Source organism: Pseudopipra pipra, chromosome 9, assembly GCF_036250125.1.
Source record: "Pseudopipra pipra isolate bDixPip1 chromosome 9, bDixPip1.hap1, whole genome shotgun sequence".
NCBI classification, from domain to species: domain Eukaryota; kingdom Metazoa; phylum Chordata; class Aves; order Passeriformes; family Pipridae; genus Pseudopipra; species Pseudopipra pipra.
In genome coordinates, this window is record NC_087557.1 from 87257 (window position 1) to 105142 (window position 17886).

A 17886-nucleotide genomic window follows, 5' to 3' on the forward strand; every position below is an offset into this window, starting at 1 on the left:
AATCGCTCTCTCATTCCCCTCCGAAACAACTCCCAAAGAGACACAGCAATCAAAGCAGAGGGACTGCACTCCCAGCTTTTCTTACCTGCAGGTTCACAGCACAGCACGCTGGACGTAAAAGCCACGGTAGTTAGTCCTGCCAGAGGCGTCCGGCACAGTGTCCACGGCGACCGAAGGAAAAGAGGCAGCCTGGGAACACGGAGTAAAAGACACTGTCGTTAGGAGTACACCGAGCAACAGCCGGGTCATTCCCACAGGCAGCTTCGCTGTGCAGTCCCACAAAAAGCTCCGACTCCGGATTGAAGCTCGGAGAAGCCCGGCAGTGCCAAAACACTCCAGCTCTCCGCTTCCCAGCCCGCCCCGACCGCCGGGCGCCGCCTCGCAGTCGCCGCCTGGCGGACACGGCCGGGAACGGCACTGCAGCCGCGCGGCCCCCCCCTTGCGAGACCCGCGGCGCCTTTCGCGAGGACGGGCCTTTCTCCCCTAAAACCTGCCCTTCCCTAGGAAAAGCTGGGCAATTCACAGAGTTGCTGTTTTTATCCCGGCTTCCCAAAGGACTTCTCTCTCCCGGCGGCGGCGGCAGCGGCAGCAGCAACGCTCCCCGCGAAGCCCTGACCGAGGCTGGGAATTGACACACAACAAGCCAAGAGCATGAACTCGGCCCCAAAACACTCCCCAACAGACCAATTTACAGTCCCCTTTGCCTCCTCCCCCCCCGCGCAGGCCCAGGCTTTGGGATTCCAAGGCAAACCCCGAGAGGCCCAGAGAGCAGCAGCCCCTCAGCCCCAGCACGGCCTCCCCCGGGCTCCCCCGGCCGGGAACCGGCCTAGCCAGCCCCTGCTGTGCAGCACAGCAGGCGGGGGGTTGACTTTTGGGACCCCTCCCTGGCCGCTGCAGAGCAATGCAGGCATCGGGGCCAAGTCCTGCCCGGCCCCCGGGCACTGCAGACAGTTCAGCCCCAGCAGCAGCAGCAGCAGCAGCAGCAGCAGCGGGCTGTTCTGCCTCTTGCTCCCCTCTCATTTGGACCCCAACGGTGAGGAAGAAGCCCCGGGCACAATCGGCACCGAGCAGCAAGGCCTGGGCTCGCCAGAGGCCCGGGCCTGCCTACTCCAGGCTCTGGGCTTTCTTTGCTTTCTTCCGCCGTAATTCTCCTGCCCCGGCAAGCGTTAAAAGACACACTGCCCGGGGAGACGTGCCCCGAAACAGCCATCAGTTCCAAGGCCAGAAAATCTCAGGGCCACACTTCGAAACCCTGCCGCGAGGCCCCCGGAGAAGCCAAGGGGAGCTGGGATTCCCTGCAGTCCCAGGGAAGCGAGGGGAAGGTGGCAAAGGGGCAGAGAGCAAACCCCCCCCCCCCAGCTGCTTCTCCCTGCAACCCCTCCGGCAGGCGCAGCTGCCCTGGGATTTCATGCCCCTTGTGTCTCTTGCGAGCTCAACGAGCGAACAAAGGGGTCCTGCAAGATCCGCTTCCTCTGTCCCTGAGGCGGCACAGAGCCTCCCCGCGGGGGGGGTGCGATGCCAGGGCACATCCGAGCCCGGCCCTGCCGCCTGCCGCTCTCGCCACCCCTTCTCCTGGCGGCGGCACGCAGGTGCGAGTGTCTCCGCAGAGGCGAGAAACCTGCCTGTCGCTTCCCCTGCCTGCAGGCCCCGCTGGCCGCGGGAGAGGCAGAAGAGCGGCCGCCGCCCCCCCGCCGGGCCCCCGCTTACCCCGGCGACGATCTCCTGCAGAGCCCGACGTCGGATCCGCCGCCGTGGGTCGCTTCCGGGGGGGGGGAGGCGGCGGCGCAGCCCCGACAGCATCTCCGGGGCACGGCGGGAGCGGAGCGGAGCGGAGCGGAGCGGGGCGGGCGGGCGGGAGGGCGGCGACCACCTGGGATCCTGCGCCTGCGCGGCGCGCCGCGTCGCCGAGAGGGGGCTGCCGGCGCCGGTGCCTGCCGCCGCCCGCGAACCCGCCGCCCGCGCCCGGCGCCGCCGAGCGCCCCGCCCCGTCCCCACAGCGGGAAGCGGCGCGGCGAGACGGCGCTGCGGGCGCGGGGCGGGGGTCCGGGGCGGAGCGGAGGTCAGGCACCAGGAAAAACGCCTCTCTGAGGCGAGGGGGCCTCTCGCCGCCATCTTGAGTGTGGCCGGGCTAAGTTCCGGTCCTGGCGGCGCCCTCTTGAGTGTGGCCTCGGGGCGACTTCCGGGCCGGCGCCGCCATCTTTGTGTACGGCCTTGGAGGACTTCCGGTCATGGCGCCGCCATCTTTGTGTACGGCCTCGCAGCACTTCCGGTCCGGGTGGTGCGCCCTCCAAAACAGCCCGGTCGCTCTCTACTTCCGGTGCCCCGCTTTACCCGGACAACGACCCTCGCTAATTTCTGCGCTTTCGCCCCAAAAATCTTCACCTTATTCCCCCCGCGCACACCCCGGGAGAGACGGGAGACCGCAGCTCCCGCCGTGCCGCCGGAGCCGGCCCTCAAGTCGAGCGGGGAGCGCTGCAGCGGCACAGGAGCCACTGCGCATGCGTCGCCGCTTGCCCTCGCCCGCCCGCCCTCACTTACCTCGTGATCGCCGGCGTCTCGCTTACGACTGCGCAGGCGCCGCCGTCGCCACCTTGCCTGCCCCCCCCACACCGCCCGCCTTCGCTCGCTCTCGCTGCGCGCGCCTCGCCCGCTTTGCCCCGGCCCCTCCCTCACATTTCGCGGCACCCCCTCCGCTGCCTTTTCGGCTCCCCGCCCTTCCCCGACCACCTTTTCGGGTCCCCTTCTCATACTTTAGGGGGGACCCCCAAGTCACGGGGCGGACGGCGGGGCGGGGCGGGGCGGGGCGAGGCGGGGAGTAAACCCCGGGGTGCCCAAGAAGCCCTGGTTTTCCCTTTCATTTCACTTGGCATTTTATTAGGGCCTTTTTACTTTGCTCGCTTTGATTTTTTTTCTTTCATTTTCCTTCCTTATTGCCTTAATTTTTTATTCTATTTATTTTTCATTTCATTTTCTTTTCTTTTCTTTCTCCTTTGCTTTTATTTTTTTTAGTTCTTAGTCCTCCAGAGAGCAACAAAGAACACTGAAGCTCCTCTGGGACAGACAAAGGCCCCCCTACCCTTCCCTTAGACACAACGCCTGCCAGGAGGGCCCCGCAAGCCCGCTCCGCTCCTGCCAGGCACTGGGGCTCACCCCCAGGGGGGCTTTGCCAGCACCCAGTGGAAATTAAAATTACAGCCTGGGCAAAGGTGCTTCCCGCAGGACCGCTCCTGGCCAAGGCCACCGGTCCGTGCAAGTCAGACCACTGACCACCCGGGGCTGGGGACTTTCGGAGCCATACTTCCAGCTTTTATTCTCCAGAGACTCCAGTTCTTCCTGGCACCCCTTGCTTCAGTCTTCCCCTGCTGGAAGAGGTCACTTTAGTCTTTCGAGGGGACAGCGGGAAGCGGCGCGGCGAGACGGCGCCGCGGGCGCGGGGCGGGGGTCCGGGGCGAGGCGGAGGTCAGGCACCAGGAAAAACGCCTCTCTGAGGCGAGGGGGCCTCTCGCCGCCATCTTGAGTGTGGCCGGGCTAAGTTCCGGTTTCGGCGGCGCCATCTTGAGTGTGGCCTCGGAGCGAACTTCCGGTCCGCTGGTGCGCCCTCCAAAACAGCCCGGTCGCTCTCTACTTCCGGTGCCCCGCTTTACCCGGACAACGACCCTCGCTAATTTCTGCGCTTTCGCCCCAAAAATCTTCACCTCATTCCCCCCGCGCATACCCCGGGAGAGACGGGAGACCGCAGCTCCCGCCGTGCCGCCGGAGCCGGCCCTCAAGTCGAGCGGGGAGCGCTGCAGCGGCACAGGAGCCACTGCGCATGCGTCGCCGCTTGCCCTCGCTCGCCCGCCCTCACTTACCACGTGATCGCCGGCGTCTCGCCTACGACTGCGCATGCGCCGCCGTCGCCACCTTGCCTGCCCCCCCCACACCGCCCGCCTTCGCTCGCTCTCGCCGCGCGCGCCTCGCCCGCTTTGCCCCGGCCCCTCCCTCACATTTCGCGGCACCCCCTCCGCTGCCTTTTCGGCTCCCCGCCCTTCCCCCGACCACCTTTTGGGCTCCCCTTCTCACACTTTAGGGGGGACCCCCAAGTCACGGGGCGGGGCGGGGCGGGGCGGGGCGGGGCGGGGAGTAAACCCCGGGGTGCCCAAGAAGCCCTGGTTTTCCCTTTCATTTCACTTGGCATTTTATTAGGGCCTTTTTACTTTGCTCGCTTTCATTTTTTTTCTTTCATTTTCCTTCTTTATTGCCTTCATTTTTTATTCTCTTTATTTTTCATTTCATTTTCTTTTCTTTTCTTTCTCCTTTGCTTTTATTTTTTTTAGTTCTTAGTCCTCCAGAGAGCAACAAAGAACACTGAAGCTCCTCTGGGACAGACAAAGGCCCCCCTACCCTTCCCTTAGACACAACGCCTGCCAGGAGGGCCCCGCAAGCCCGCTCCGCTCCTGCCAGGCACTGGGGCTCACCCCCAGGGGGGCTTTGCCAGCACCCAGTGGAAATTAAAATTACAGCCTGGGCAGGAAATTCAAAGTACAGGCCGGCAGGACCGCTCCTGGCCAAAGCCACCGGTCCGTGCAAGTCAGACCACTGACCACCCGGGGCTGGGGACTTTCGGGGGCACGCTTCCAGCTTTTATTCCCCAGAAACTCCAGTTCTTCCTGGCACCCCTTGCTTCAATCTTCCCCTGTTGGAAGAGGTCACTTTGTCTTTCCAGGGGCCAGATTGCCAAAGCCCGGCCGGTCCATTCCCACGAGGAAAGAAAGGTAGCTTTGTCTCGGACAGGATGCTGAGGGGGGAGACACAAAATAAAAGTTTAATTTAAAACAACTGCCGAGAAGAGAAAGCAATTCAAACATAAGGCAGACGAGGCTCGTGCAAAACCCATTTCACTTCAAAGGAGAATTATTTCCCTCTGCACCTAACAGAATGGCATTTTCCCCCAGGTCCTGCTTCCCATCCTCGAACAAAACACGCTGACAAAATTTTTCACCATGCCAGTGGAGAGCTATTAGAGAGCACTGCACAGGGAAGCTGAGCCTGCCCCTGGATCCCTGCAAGTGTTCCAGGCCAGGCTGGATGGGACCTGCAGCATCCAACCGGGGATGAGAGTGGAAGGTGCCCCTGCCCACAAAGACAGGGTGGCCTTTGAAGGTCCCCTTCAAACCAAATTTCCCCTCCAAAATAACTCCCAAAGAGACACAGCAATCAAAGCAGAGGGACTGCACTCCCAGCTTTTCTTACCTGCAGGCATACAGCACGTTGGACATAAAAGCCACAGGGTTAGTCCTGCCAGAGGTGTCCGGCACACACACGGCGACCGAAGGGAAAGAGGGAGCCTGGGAACACGGAGTAAAAGGCACTTTAATTAGGAGTACACTGAGCAATAGCCAGGTCATTCACACAGCTTCACTGTCCAGTCACACAAAAAGCACTCACCGAGGCCTCAGTTAGGATGGTTCCTGACGCTGACCGGGTGAACACCTCCCCGCAAGCCCGCTCCGCTCCTGCCAGGCACTGGGGCTCACCCCCAGGGGGGCTTTGCCAGCACCCAGTGGAAATTAAAATTACAGCCTGGGCAGGAAATTCAAAGTACAGGCCGGCAGGACCGCTCCTGGCCAAGGCCACCGGGCCGTGCAAGTCAGACCACTGACCACCCGGGGCTGGGGACTTTCGGGGGCACGCTTCCAGCTTTTATTCTCCAGAGACTCCAGTTCTTCCTGGCACCCATTGCTTCAGTCTTCCCCTGCTGCAAGAGGTCACTTTGTCTTTCCAGGGGCCAGATTGCCAAAGCCCGGCCGGTCCATTCCCACGAGGAAAGAAAGGTAGCTTTGTCTCGGACAGGATGCTGAGGGGGGAGACACAAAATAAAAGTTTAATTTAAAACAACTGCCGAGAAGAGAAAGCAATTCAAACATAAGGCAGACGAGGCTCGTGCAAAACCCAGTACATTTGACTTCAAAGGAGAATTATGTCCCTCTGCACCTCAGAGAACGCAATTTTCACCCCGGTCCTGCTTCCCATCCTCGAACAAAACACACTGACAAAATTTTTCACCATGCCAGTGGAGAGCTATTAGAGAGCACCGCACAGGGAAGCTGAGCCTGCCCCTGGATCCCTGCAAGTGTTCCAGGCCAGGCTGGATGGGACCTGCAGCATCCAACCGAAGATAATGGAAGGTGCCCCTGCCCACGGAAGACAGGGTGGCCTTTGAAGGTCCCCTTCAAACCAAATCGCTCTCTCATTCCCCTCCAAAATAACTCCCAAAGAGACACAGCAACCAAAGAAGAGGGACTGCACTCCCAGCTTTTCTTACCTGCAGGCATACAGCACATTGGACATAAAAGCCACAGGGTTAGTCCTGCCAGAGGTGTCCGGCACAGTGTCCACGGCGACCGAATGGAAAGAGGGAGCCTGGGAACACGGAGTAAAAGGCACTTTAATTAGGAGTACACTGAGCAATAGCCAGGTCATTCACACAGCTTCACTGTCCAGTCACACAAAAAGCACTCACCGAGGCCTCAGTTAGGATGGTTCCTGACGCTGACCGGGTGAACACCTCCCCGCAAGCCCGCTCCGCTCCTGCCGGGCACTGGGGCTCACCCCCAGGGGGGCTTTGCCAGCACCCAGTGGAAATTAAAATTACAGCCTGGGCAAAGGTGCTTCCCGCAGGACCGCTCCTGGCCAAGGCCACCGGGCCGTGCAAGTCAGACCACTGACCACCCGGGGCTGGGGACTTTCGGGGCCATACTTCCAGCTTTTATTCTCCAGAGACTCCAGTTCTTCCTGGCACCCCTTGCTTCAGTCTTCCCCTGCTGCAAGAGGTCACTTTGCCTTTCGAGGGGACAGATTGCCAAAGCCCGGCCGGTCCATTCCCACGAGGAAAGAAAGGTAGCTTTGTCTCGGACAGGATGCTGAGGGGGGAGACACAAAATAAAAGTTTAATTTAAAACAACTGCCGAGAAGAGAAAGCAATTCAAACATAAGGCAGACGAGGCTCGTGCAAAACCCATTTGACTTCAAAGGAGAATTATTTCCCTCTGCACCTAACAGAATGGCATTTTCCCCCAGGTCCTGCTTCCCATCCTCGAACAAAACACGCTGACAAAATTTTTCACCATGCCAGTGGAGAGCTATTAGAGCACACCGCACAGGGAAGCTGAGCCTGCCCCTGGATCCCTGCAAGTGTTCCAGGCCAGGCTGGATGGGACCTGCAGCATCCAACCGGGGATGAGAGTGGAAGGTGCCCCTGCCCACGGAAGACAGGGTGGCCTTTGAAGGTCCCCTTCAAACCAAATCCCTCTCTCATTCCCCTCCGAAACAACTCCCAAAGAGACACAGCAATCAAAGCAGAGGGACTGCACTCCCAGCTTTTCTTACCTGCAGGCACACACAGCACAGCACGCTGGACGTAAAAGCCACGGTAGTTAGTCCTGCCAGAGGCGTCCGGCACAGTGTCCACGGCGACCGAAGGAAAAGAGGCAGCCTGGGAACACGGAATAAAAGACACTGTCGTTAGGAGTACACCGAGCAACAGCCGGGTCATTCCCACAGGCAGCTTCGCTGTGCAGTCCCACAAAAAGCTCCCACTCCGGATTGAAGCTCGGAGAAGCCCGGCAGTGCCAAAACACTCCAGCTCTCCGCTTCCCAGCCCGCCCCGACCGCCGGGCGCCGCCTCGCAGTCGCCGCCTGGCGGACACGGCCGGGAACGGCACTGCAGCCGCGCGGCCCCCCCCTTGCGAGACCCGCGGCGCCTTTCGCGAGGACGGGCCTTTCTTCCCTAAAACCTGCCCTTCCCTAGGAAAAGCTGGGCAATTCACAGAGTTGCTGGTTTTATCCCGGCTTCCCAAAGGACTTCTCTCTCCCGGCGGCGGCGGCAGCGGCGGCAGCAGCAGCAATGCTCCCCGCGAAGCCCTGACCGAGGCTGGGAATTGACACACAACAAGCCAAGAGCATGAACTCGGCCCCAAAACACTCCCCAACAGACCAATTTACAGTCACCTTTGCCTCCTCCCCCCCGCGCAGGCCCAGGCTTTGGGATTCCAAGGCAAAGCCCGAGAGGCCCAGAGAGCAGCAGCCCCTCAGCCCCAGCACGGCCTCCCCCGGGCTCCCCCGGCCGGGAACCGGCCTAGCCAGCCCCTGCTGTGCAGCACAGCAGGCGGGGGGATGACTTTTGGGACCCCTCCCTGGCCGCTGCAGAGCAATGCAGGCATCGGGGCCAAGTCCTGCCCGGCCCCCGGGCACTGCAGACAGTTCAGCCCCAGCAGCAGCAGCGGGCTGTTCTGCCTCTTGCTCCCCTCTCATTTGGACCCCAACGGTGAGGAACAAGCCCCGGGCACAATCGACACCGAGCAGCAAGGCCTGGGCTCGCCAGAGGCCCGGGCCTGCCTACTCCAGGCTCTGGGCTTCCTTTGCTTTCTTCCACCGCAGTTCTCCTGCCCCGGCAAGCGTTAAAAGACACACTGCCCGCTGAGACGTGCCCCGAAACAGCCATCAGTTCCAAGGCCAGAAAATCTCAGGGCCACACTTCGAAACCCTGCCGCGAGGCCCCCGGAGAAGCCAAGGGGAGCTGGGATTCCCTGCAGTCCCAGGGAAGCGAGGAGAAGGTGGCAAAAGGGCAGAGAGCAAACACCCTCCCCCCCCCCCCAGCTGCTTCTCCCTGCAACCCCTCCGGCAGGCGCAGCTGCCCTGGGATTTCATGCCCCTTGTGTCTCTTGCGAGCTCAACGAGCGAACAAAGGGGTCCTGCAAGATCCGCTTCCTCTGTCCCTGAGGCGGCACAGAGCCTCCCCGCGGGGGGGGTGCGATGCCAGGGCACATCCGAGCCCGGCCCTGCCGCCTGCCGCTCTCGCCACCCCTTCTCCTGGCGGCGGCACGCAGGTGCGAGTGTCTCCGCAGAGGCGAGAAACCTGCCTGTCGCTTCCCCTGCCTGCAGGCCCCGCTGGCCGCGGGAGAGGCAGAAGAGCGGCCGCCGCCCCCCCGCCGGGCCCCCGCTTACCCCAGCGACGATCTCCTGCAGAGCCCGACGTCGGATCCGCCGCCGTGGGTCGCTTCCGGGGGGGGGGAGGCGGTGGCGCAGCCCCGACAGCATCTCCGGGGCACGGCGGGGGCGCGGCGGGAGCGGAGCGGGAGCGGAGCGGGAGCGGAGCGGGGCGGGCGGGCGGGCGGGGGGGCGGTGATCGCCGGGTTCCTGCGCCTGCGCGGCGCGCCGCGTCGCCGAGAGGGGGCTGCCCGCGCCGGTGCCTGCCGCCGCCCGCGAACCCGCCGCCCGCTCCCGGCGCCGCCGAGCGCCCCGCCCCGTCCCCACAGCGGGAAGCGGCGCGGCGAGACGGCGCTGCGGGCGCGGGGCGGGGGTCCGGGGCGAGGCGGAGGTCAGGCACCAGGATAAACGCCTCTCTGAGGCGAGGGGGCCTCTCGCCGCCATCTTGAGTGTGGCCGGGCTAAGTTCCGGTTTCGGCGGCGCCATCTTGAGTGTGGCCTCGGAGCGAACTTCCGGTCCGGTGGTGCGCCCTCCAAAACAGCCCGGTCGCTCTCTACTTCCGGTGCCCCGCTTTACCCGGACAACGACCCTCGCTAATTTCTGCGCTTTCGCCCCAAAAATCTTCACCTTATTCCCCCCGCGCACACCCCGGGAGAGACGGGAGACCGCAGCTCCCGCCGTGCCGCCGGAGCCGGCCCTCAAGTCGAGCGGGGAGCGCTGCAGCGGCACAGGAGCCACTGCGCATGCGTCGCCGCTTGCCCTCGCCCGCCCGCCCTCACTTACCACGTGATCGCCGGCGTCTCGCCTACGACTGCGCATGCGCCGCCGTCGCCACCTTGCCTGCCCCCCCCACACCGCCCGCCTTCGCTCGCTCTCGCCGCGCGCGCCTCGCCCGCTTTGCCCCGGCCCCTCCCTCACATTTCGCGGCACCCCCTCCGCTGCCTTTTCGGCTCCCCGCCCTTCCCCCGACCACCTTTTGGGCTCCCCTTCTCACACTTTAGGGGGGACCCCCAAGTCACGGGGCGGGGCGGGGCGGGGCGGGGCGGGGCGGGGAGTAAACCCCGGGGTGCCCAAGAAGCCCTGTTTTTCCCTTTCATGTCACTTGGCATTTTATTAGGGCCTTTTTACTTTGCTCGCTTTCATTTTTTTTCTTTCATTTTCCTTCTTTATTGCCTTCATTTTTTATTCTCTTTATTTTTCATTTCATTTTCTTTTCTTTTCTTTCTCCTTTGCTTTTATTTTTTTTAGTTCTTAGTCCTCCAGAGAGCAACAAAGAACACTGAAGCTCCTCTGGGACAGACAAAGGCCCCCCTACCCTTCCCTTAGACACAACGCCTGCCAGGAGGGCCCCGCAAGCCCGCTCCGCTCCTGCCAGGCACTGGGGCTCACCCCCAGGGGGGCTTTGCCAGCACCCAGTGGAAATTAAAATTACAGCCTGGGCAGGAAATTCAAAGTACAGGCCGGCAGGACCGCTCCTGGCCAAGGCCACCGGGCCGTGCAAGTCAGACCACTGACCACCCGGGGCTGGGGACTTTCGGGGGCACGCTTCCAGCTTTTATTCCCCAGAAACTCCAGTTCTTCCTGGCACCCCTTGCTTCAGTCTTCCCCTGCTGCAAGAGGTCACTTTGTCTTTCCAGGGGCCACATTGCCAAAGCCCGGCCGGTCCATTCCCACGAGGAAAGAAAGGTAGCTTTGTCTCGGACAGGATGCTGAGGGGGGAGACACAAAATAAAAGTTTAATTTAAAACAACTGCCGAGAAGAGAAAGCAATTCAAACATAAGGCAGACGAGGCTCGTGCAAAACCCATTTCACTTCAAAGGAGAATTATTTCCCTCTGCACCTAACAGAATGGCATTTTCCCCCAGGTCCTGCTTCCCATCCTCGAACAAAACACGCTGACAAAATTTTTCACCATGCCAGTGGAGAGCTATTAGAGCACACCGCACAGGGAAGCTGAGCCTGCCCCTGGATCCCTGCAAGTGTTCCAGGCCAGGCTGGATGGGACCTGCAGCATCCAACCGGGGATGAGAGTGGAAGGTGCCCCTGCCCACGGAAGACAGGGTGGCCTTTGAAGGTCCCCTTCAAACCAAATTTCCCCTCCAAAATAACTCCCCAAGAGACACAGCAATCAAAGCAGAGGGACTGCACTCCCAGCTTTTCTTACCTGCAGGCATACAGCACGTTGGACATAAAAGCCACAGGGTTAGTCCTGCCAGAGGTGTCCGGCACAGTGTCCACGGCGACCGAAGGAAAAGAGGGAGCCTGGGAACACGGAGTAAAAGGCACTTTAATTAGGAGTACACTGATGTCATGGTTTGAGATAGTCCCAAAATCCAATCCCCTAGCTCCATTCCCCCTCCCACATCTCAACCTAATGTGAGATGGGTTTTTCCAGACAAAACACACCAGACTCAAAGTGGGGGAAAGGGAATATATTACAATGACTGTACAAATAAATATAACATCACATTATACACACGATCACAACTATCTCTACCATGACATATGTATTTACAGTGGATCAGATCTCTTCTCTCCTCCAAATAAAAGTCCAGGAGGGAAAGAAGGACAGACCCCTTCCAGTCCTTAAGCAGCAGTATCTTCTAAGGCAGCAGGTTCTGTCTGTCTTCTCCACATGCAGCAGCTGTGGCTGGCTTTCTGCCAGCACTCACGAGGGAGGTACCCAAGCTCCCCCGGCCCCCTTGACACAGGCAAAGGGGTCTTCCATGGGCTTCGTCACCCCAGACAAGGTCGTATCACCACGGTCATATCACGAGACACAGGGGGGTCTTCGTGACTGTCTGGTATCTCTTGCAGGGCCTCTGTGCCCTGTCTCTCAGGCTGCCACTGTGGCAGCAGTGCGAGGGGGGAGCCAAGGTCACTCCCCCTGCATTCCATCTGGCCGTCCCGGTCCAGCTCCAGGATGCTCTGAGCTTCTCAGCTCCTCTCTCTCTAGTGCTGCATGTCCAAAACTGCTCTCCAAAATAGGAGTCCATGTCCCTCTTCTCCAAGAGGTCTCAAAGGAGTTTGGGGAGGGGGTCTGGTACAGTTCTTACCCCCAGAACTCTGTCTCTCTGCTGCTCTCTCTTTTCCTCAGCTCTCCTTCCAGGAGTCCTTTCTCTGGTGCTGCATGTTGCTTCTGCTGCTCCTTCAGTTCAGGTTCTTATCTCTGGCTCTCTGCCACCGTTTCTCTGGTCAGTCCCGGCTGCTGCTCTGTGCCCATGGAGAAAAACATCTCCCGGCATAACTACAGACACTTAGTCCAGTCTAACACTGTTCCAAGTCTCTCCAGTCCCTCCCAGCCAGGGGCTGGAAGGGCCCAGAGGACCTGAGGGGCTCAGAGCCCCTTCCTCGTGGCTCTACAACGTGGCCACCACTCCTCAACAACCAAAACTACAACTCCATGTCTTCTGTTTGCTTGTGATGTGTTGACACTTTTGCAGGAGCGCCCATTGGACAGAACTTCAAAACTTCCAGGGGTTTCCACCCCTTGGGGTCTACCACTTTTCTTAGCCTCTGGGGGAAAACAAGATTCAAACCACTACACCCCTGTCACACCAAACACCTTAACAGTGCCAGCCCTTCATTCTCCCTCTCTTGGGTTAAGGACTGAGCAAGTTGGACCTGTGTCTGACCAGGACAAGTGCAAACCAAATGCTGGGGACTGGAACACACACCTGGCACTCCTGCAGCTCTCACAGTCACATTCCAGAGAAAACAGCCAATTGGACCCTCACTGCTCAGTTCTTAATCTCAATCCCACACTGCTTTGGCACTTGGAGCACCACTTTTAGCACCCAATTACAGCCCATTAGAGAGCTCCACGTCTAGCAGGGACAGGGACCCCTGGGATACTCTCAGCAATGCCTGAATCCATGGCAGGGACCTTGCTTTGAGCTCCCCAGGGCCGGGCACCCCGAGGATCTCCCCGAATAATCCTTTCGGTGCGCGCTGGAGTCCTCGGGGTGCCCCAACCTGGGGGCACCAACAGCACTGTCCCTCCAGGGGGCCAATTTGGTCCCAAACTGCAGGGGGATCTTGCCTGTGTCCCAGACTGGCCCAGGGATCTGAGGCCCTTCCCGAGAAAATCTCGGTGCCGGCGTGAAGGGCCAGAGATCCCTTGGAGCCACGGGAGAGCAGGCACAGAGTCCCTCCTGGGGGCCAATTCTGCTGCCTGAAATCAGCTCTGCAAAGAAGCCTCTAAGGCTCAGCTGGTGAATTTTAGAAGCCAGGCATTCCTTGCTTACAACCCCCTGCCATGATCCCAGCCCCATGGGGGTCCTGGCAATCCACTCCCAAAGGGCACACGGAGGGGTCTCCACTGCAGCTGATATGGCAGCATTACAGGAGGGTTCGTTTTCCTTCCCTGCATTCCTATTCCACATTCAGGACAATCCCAACACTTATCACCACACACACCTACCCTTAGAAGGTCTCTGAGGGGCTTCACCGAGGGCCTTCCCAGGTCTGCTCTGTCTGGAGCCCTCCAAGTCCTCAGTGCCTGCCTGAGGAACCTCAACACAACTCACCTGCTTACACAGCAACTTGGTGCTGCTTGCCTGCTGCCTCACTTCCCTTCTTCCTTCTTTCTTCACCTCCCTTGCTTGGTCCCTTTCAATCCCTTGGCTCAGCTCTGTGCACTTTCCAGGCTCCATCCCACTGCAAAAAGGATTAGCCCTTGTTACATCTCAACACTCACATATCATTCCACCTTTTTTCTTGACACTGGGCCACCAGGCCAGGGTCTCATTATTTAAAGCACAGTTTGACTCCTCAGTGACAACACTTGACAGCCCTGAATCCTAACACAGGCTGAGACACAAACACGGATGAGAACTCTGAAGGATCCACTTTGTTCTGCTCACCAATCAAAAGGAGCTTTCTGAACTCAAGAATAACAGACCCCAGGTCCTTTTTCTGCAACTTTACCTGCTATCAATGTGACCCACCAGACCTGCAAAGGCCCTTCCCACTTCCCCTGCAGGGCTGGCAGTGCCACCACTGGACACGGCCCCAGGGGCTGGGCAGGAACGGAGGGGCTGGGGCGTCCAATCCATCGGCCCAGGCGGCACCAGGAGTTCCTGCAGTTCCTGAGGGGAGAGCCTCAAGCCACCAAAGGATTAGGAACAGCATTTGAAACTTTAATATGTATATCCCCTGGAAGATGGGGAGTTGGACAAGGCCTACTGGGGCAACAAGGACACACTCAAGGCTCTCTATTCAAAGGATCTACCAGCACTCAAAAGCTCTCACTGTCCTTCTGTCAGGGGGAACTCAGGAAACTCTGTTTGCCAAGAGCCTCCAGGAGGATTTCCAGCTTTTGGGGCTCCCTTTTAACCATTTTTCCCATCCCTGTAGCTGGGACTGTCACCTGCCCTGCAGGGGGAACAGCCCACAAAGTTCACCATCAGGGATGCCATTAACTCAAAGTCCCTTCTCAGGGGGGTCACTGCACCCCTTGGCCTTTCTTTGCCCTCCCCACCAAAGATGCTGCCAACAGTTCTGACACATCTGGCAGACCCAGAGCTCTCCTCAGGGAATGCTTCAGCTGCTTAAAGGCTGCCCTTGCACCATCTAGCCAAGGCTGCAAATGCTTACAGGCTGTTGGAAAAGTTGGCACAACAGTCTTACCACACATGCAGAGGGAGCAATCCAGAGTCCAGCCCGTCCCACCATTCCCAGGAAGGCAGTTCAGGGGCTGGCTGGGGCTCAGGGAGGAGTCACAGGGCTTCTCTTCTTCCTGCCCGCTTGCCCCATTTTCTCCTGCAAAAGCAAAGGTTTCTTGGCTTTCCTTGCTCAAGGAGAGGCAGCCAAGGCCATCTTTGCAATCTAATACTGGAAACTGCTCCAGGTTGTCATTTCAGGGGGTTCTCTCAGGTCCTGCACTAATCAATCCCCTTGGCCATTGGTTCCTTGGCAGGTTCTGGCATTCACCTTCTACAAGCAAACCAGGAGGAGCAAATTCAGCTGTTCCTGCAACCAATCCAAGCTGCCATTCTGATTTTAAAGGATACTGGCTTGGCCTTACCAGCAGAGATCCCACAGTAGGGGTAATACCTACAGGTTCTGCCCTCTTCCACTCTCCTGCAGTTCCACTGGCCCACACCACAGGAACAACTGCAGCTGCCACTTCAGTCGGGGCCTTGCTGCTGACAGGAGTTATTCCCTGCACAACAAGAGCTGCTGCTTGGACACATTTAGTTTCAGCAATTACAGTGTCAATAGCCCCAGTTTTCAATTCCATTTCTGCCTCAACTTTTCCAGTCCCTCTCTTCCTAGCACAGGTTTGGGTGACTTTGGCAAACAGACAAACTCAAGAATTCCCCAATGTTTTCCCAGTTTAACCCCTGTCACACCAATCACCTTAACAGTGCCAGCCCCTAATTCTCCCTCTCTTGGGTTAAGGACTGAGCAAGTTGGACCTGTGTCTGACCAGGACAGGTGCAAACCAAATGCTGGGGACTGGAACACACACCTGGCACTCCTGCAGCTCTCACAGTCACATTCCAGAGAAAACAGCCAATTGGACCCTCACTGCTCATTTCTTAATCCCAATCCCACACTTCTTTGGCACTTGGAGCACCACTTTTAGCACCCAATTACAGCCCATTAGAGAGCTCCACGTCTAGCAGGGACAGGGACCCCTGGGATACTCTCAGCAATGCCTGAATCCATGGCAGGGACCTTGCTTTGAGCTCCCCAGGGCCGGGCACCCCGAGGATCTCCCCGAATAATCCTTTCGGTGCGCGCTGGAGTCCTCGGGGTGCCCCAACCCGGGGGCACCAACAGCACTGTCCCTCCAGGGGCCCAATTTGGTCCTAAACTGCAGGGGGATCTTGCCTGTGTCCCAGACTGGTCCGGGGATCTGAGGCCCTTCCCGAGAAAATCTCGGTGCCGGCGTGAAGGGCCAGAGATCCCTTGGAGCCACGGGAGAGCAGGCACAGAGTCCCTCCTGGGGGCCAATTCTGCTGCCTGAAATCAGCTCTTCAGAGAAACCCCTAAGACTCAGCTGTGAGTTTTAGAAGCCAGGCATTCCTATACACTGTGAGATATTTTAAGGCTTATCTGACTGAAAAACATAAAGCTTTTATCATGGACACCTGACCTCCCACAGACAGCTCCTTTCCCCTTTCAGTACAAAATTATTTTCATGGAATCACTCAATAGGAAGTGCTCAGGAACCCCAGACTGTGCTTTTTAGAACAGAAAATAAACAGAAGAAAGGAGTTTTGCACAAGTGTAATATACTCCAGAACAGACCTGACTTTACTTTTACCCTTTGTGTTCAAATATTCCACAGAAAAGCTCCAGCAGGAGAGCTGGCCCATTCCCAAGAGTATCCTGAAAGTCCCTTCCACAAGGGCTGGAGGAAAATCGCAGTTGTACGAGTCCCTTGTGCCTGCACATGCCTGGGGATCCTCTCCATCCACCTCGTGCTCTCCCAGCAGCAGAAAGGGTGCTGAGACAGGAGGAAGGAAACCTTTAGCATAAAGCTGGGGACGAATCTAAAGCTTCCTTTCCTGGGAGCTTTGTGAAGTCTGCAGATGAGAAAGGGAAAATTTGCATCTCCTTTGGTACAGGTGTCAACAGAGGCTGAGACTTTTTGCCTTTTTCAGACAACTGTGCCCTTTTTGGCTCCCTGGCAGCTCCAATGGCACCAGAACCCCCTTCCTGCACACCCACGGCTGTCACACACAGGCACCCACACACCTTTGCTCCAGCCCACACGGGGCCAACATTTCCTCACCCTGGACAGCTCAAGGGCAGTATTTTTGCTAGAGAGCACAGCAACCCCCCTGTCCTTGCAAACTGCCTCCCTGCAAAACAGGAATCATCTTACCAGGACATTTCTCCAACACTCAAGGTCTTTTCAAACTGCTGTCGTGCCACCAAACCTGCTCAGGGTCCCTCCCAGCTTCTCCCTGTCCTTGCATTTAAAGGCACGGGCACATTCTACCTTCCAACAGCAAACCCAGCTCCTCCCTGGCAGTACAAGCCCTGCTCTTACCTGGACAGACTCCCGGGCTCGGCACAGCTGTGGCTCATGGAGCAGCTTCCCAAGGCCCTTCTCTCTCCCCGCAGGAAGCACAACTCGCCTCCGCCCCAGGGGAAACCACGAGCGAGGCTGCAAATGGACACAGAACGAGCAAAAACCATTAACGCAGCACCAAAAAACCAAAAAGCCCGGCCCCCGCTGCCCAGCACAAGGCGCCCCTAAACGCCCCCCGGCTCCCCCGGTCCATAACCCATCGGCCAAGGCGCTCTCCCCTCCGCAGCCCGGGCAGCAGCGGGGCCGCGCCCTCAGCCCTCACACACAACCGACCGCACCCGCCCCGCCCGCCCTTTATACCGCGGGCCGCCAGCGCTGCCCAATCAGCGCTCGAGCGCCGCCGCCCAATCCCAGCCCGCCGGTCCCCGCGGCCCCGCCCCGCCCGCTCAGCTGAGGGAGATCGGGAACTGGGGACAGGAACCTGCTGCTGGGGGAGAGCCTGGAGATGGAATTGCACACGGGCACCTGGAGCCCGGGCGATTTGCTTGCCTTGGCAAGGCCCTGCGTTGCTCCCAGTCACAGGAAATCTCTGTTTCCCTGCCCATCCCTGGAGACAGGTGGCCCCTAAAATCCCCGGCAATCAGGAAGCACAGGCTGGAGGAGCTGGCAGGACCCAGTGGCCGTGTGTGCTGTGTGACACCGTGTCCTGCAGCTCCACGGACCTGCACAGCAGGGACAGGTCCTGGCAGCGTTTCAGTGCCGAGGCCAAAGCTGGGGCTCAGGGACAGCTGGGGCACGTGGCAGCTCTGGGAATCTCTGCCATGGATGGCTGGGCATTCCAGGACTGCCTGCTGGGCAAAGGAGCTTCTCTGCAGACTGTGGAACCAACAGGTCTCATGGACTGTAAGAAGCCAGAACTGCTGCAGGA

At 59.2% G+C, this 17886-nt stretch overlaps 2 long non-coding RNA genes across 4 annotated transcripts; both read right to left on the reverse strand.

Annotated features, from left to right (window-relative positions):
• Positions 1-4168: 4168 nt before the first annotated feature.
• On the reverse strand, positions 4169-7466 carry LOC135418583 (uncharacterized). The gene is made up of 6 exons (XR_010432535.1): positions 7369-7466; positions 6503-6902; positions 6305-6402; positions 5428-5836; positions 5233-5327; positions 4169-4777 (listed from the first exon to the last, which is right to left on the reverse strand). It is a non-coding gene; the product is annotated as an uncharacterized LOC135418583 (long non-coding RNA).
• A 5762-nt stretch (positions 7467-13228) lies between these two features.
• LOC135418587 (uncharacterized) lies at positions 13229-17194 on the reverse strand. 3 transcript variants are annotated; one of them, XR_010432542.1, is made up of 5 exons: positions 16977-17194; positions 16245-16427; positions 14600-14731; positions 13898-14071; positions 13229-13627 (listed from the first exon to the last, which is right to left on the reverse strand). It is a non-coding gene; the product is annotated as an uncharacterized LOC135418587 (long non-coding RNA). The 3 variants fall into 3 exon arrangements; XR_010432541.1 differs by lacking the exon at positions 16245-16427 and having other exon boundaries at positions 13392-13627; positions 16977-17169; XR_010432540.1 differs by lacking the exons at positions 16245-16427; positions 16977-17194 and having other exon boundaries at positions 13394-13627; positions 14600-15242.
• Between the last annotated feature and the right edge of the window lie 692 nt (positions 17195-17886).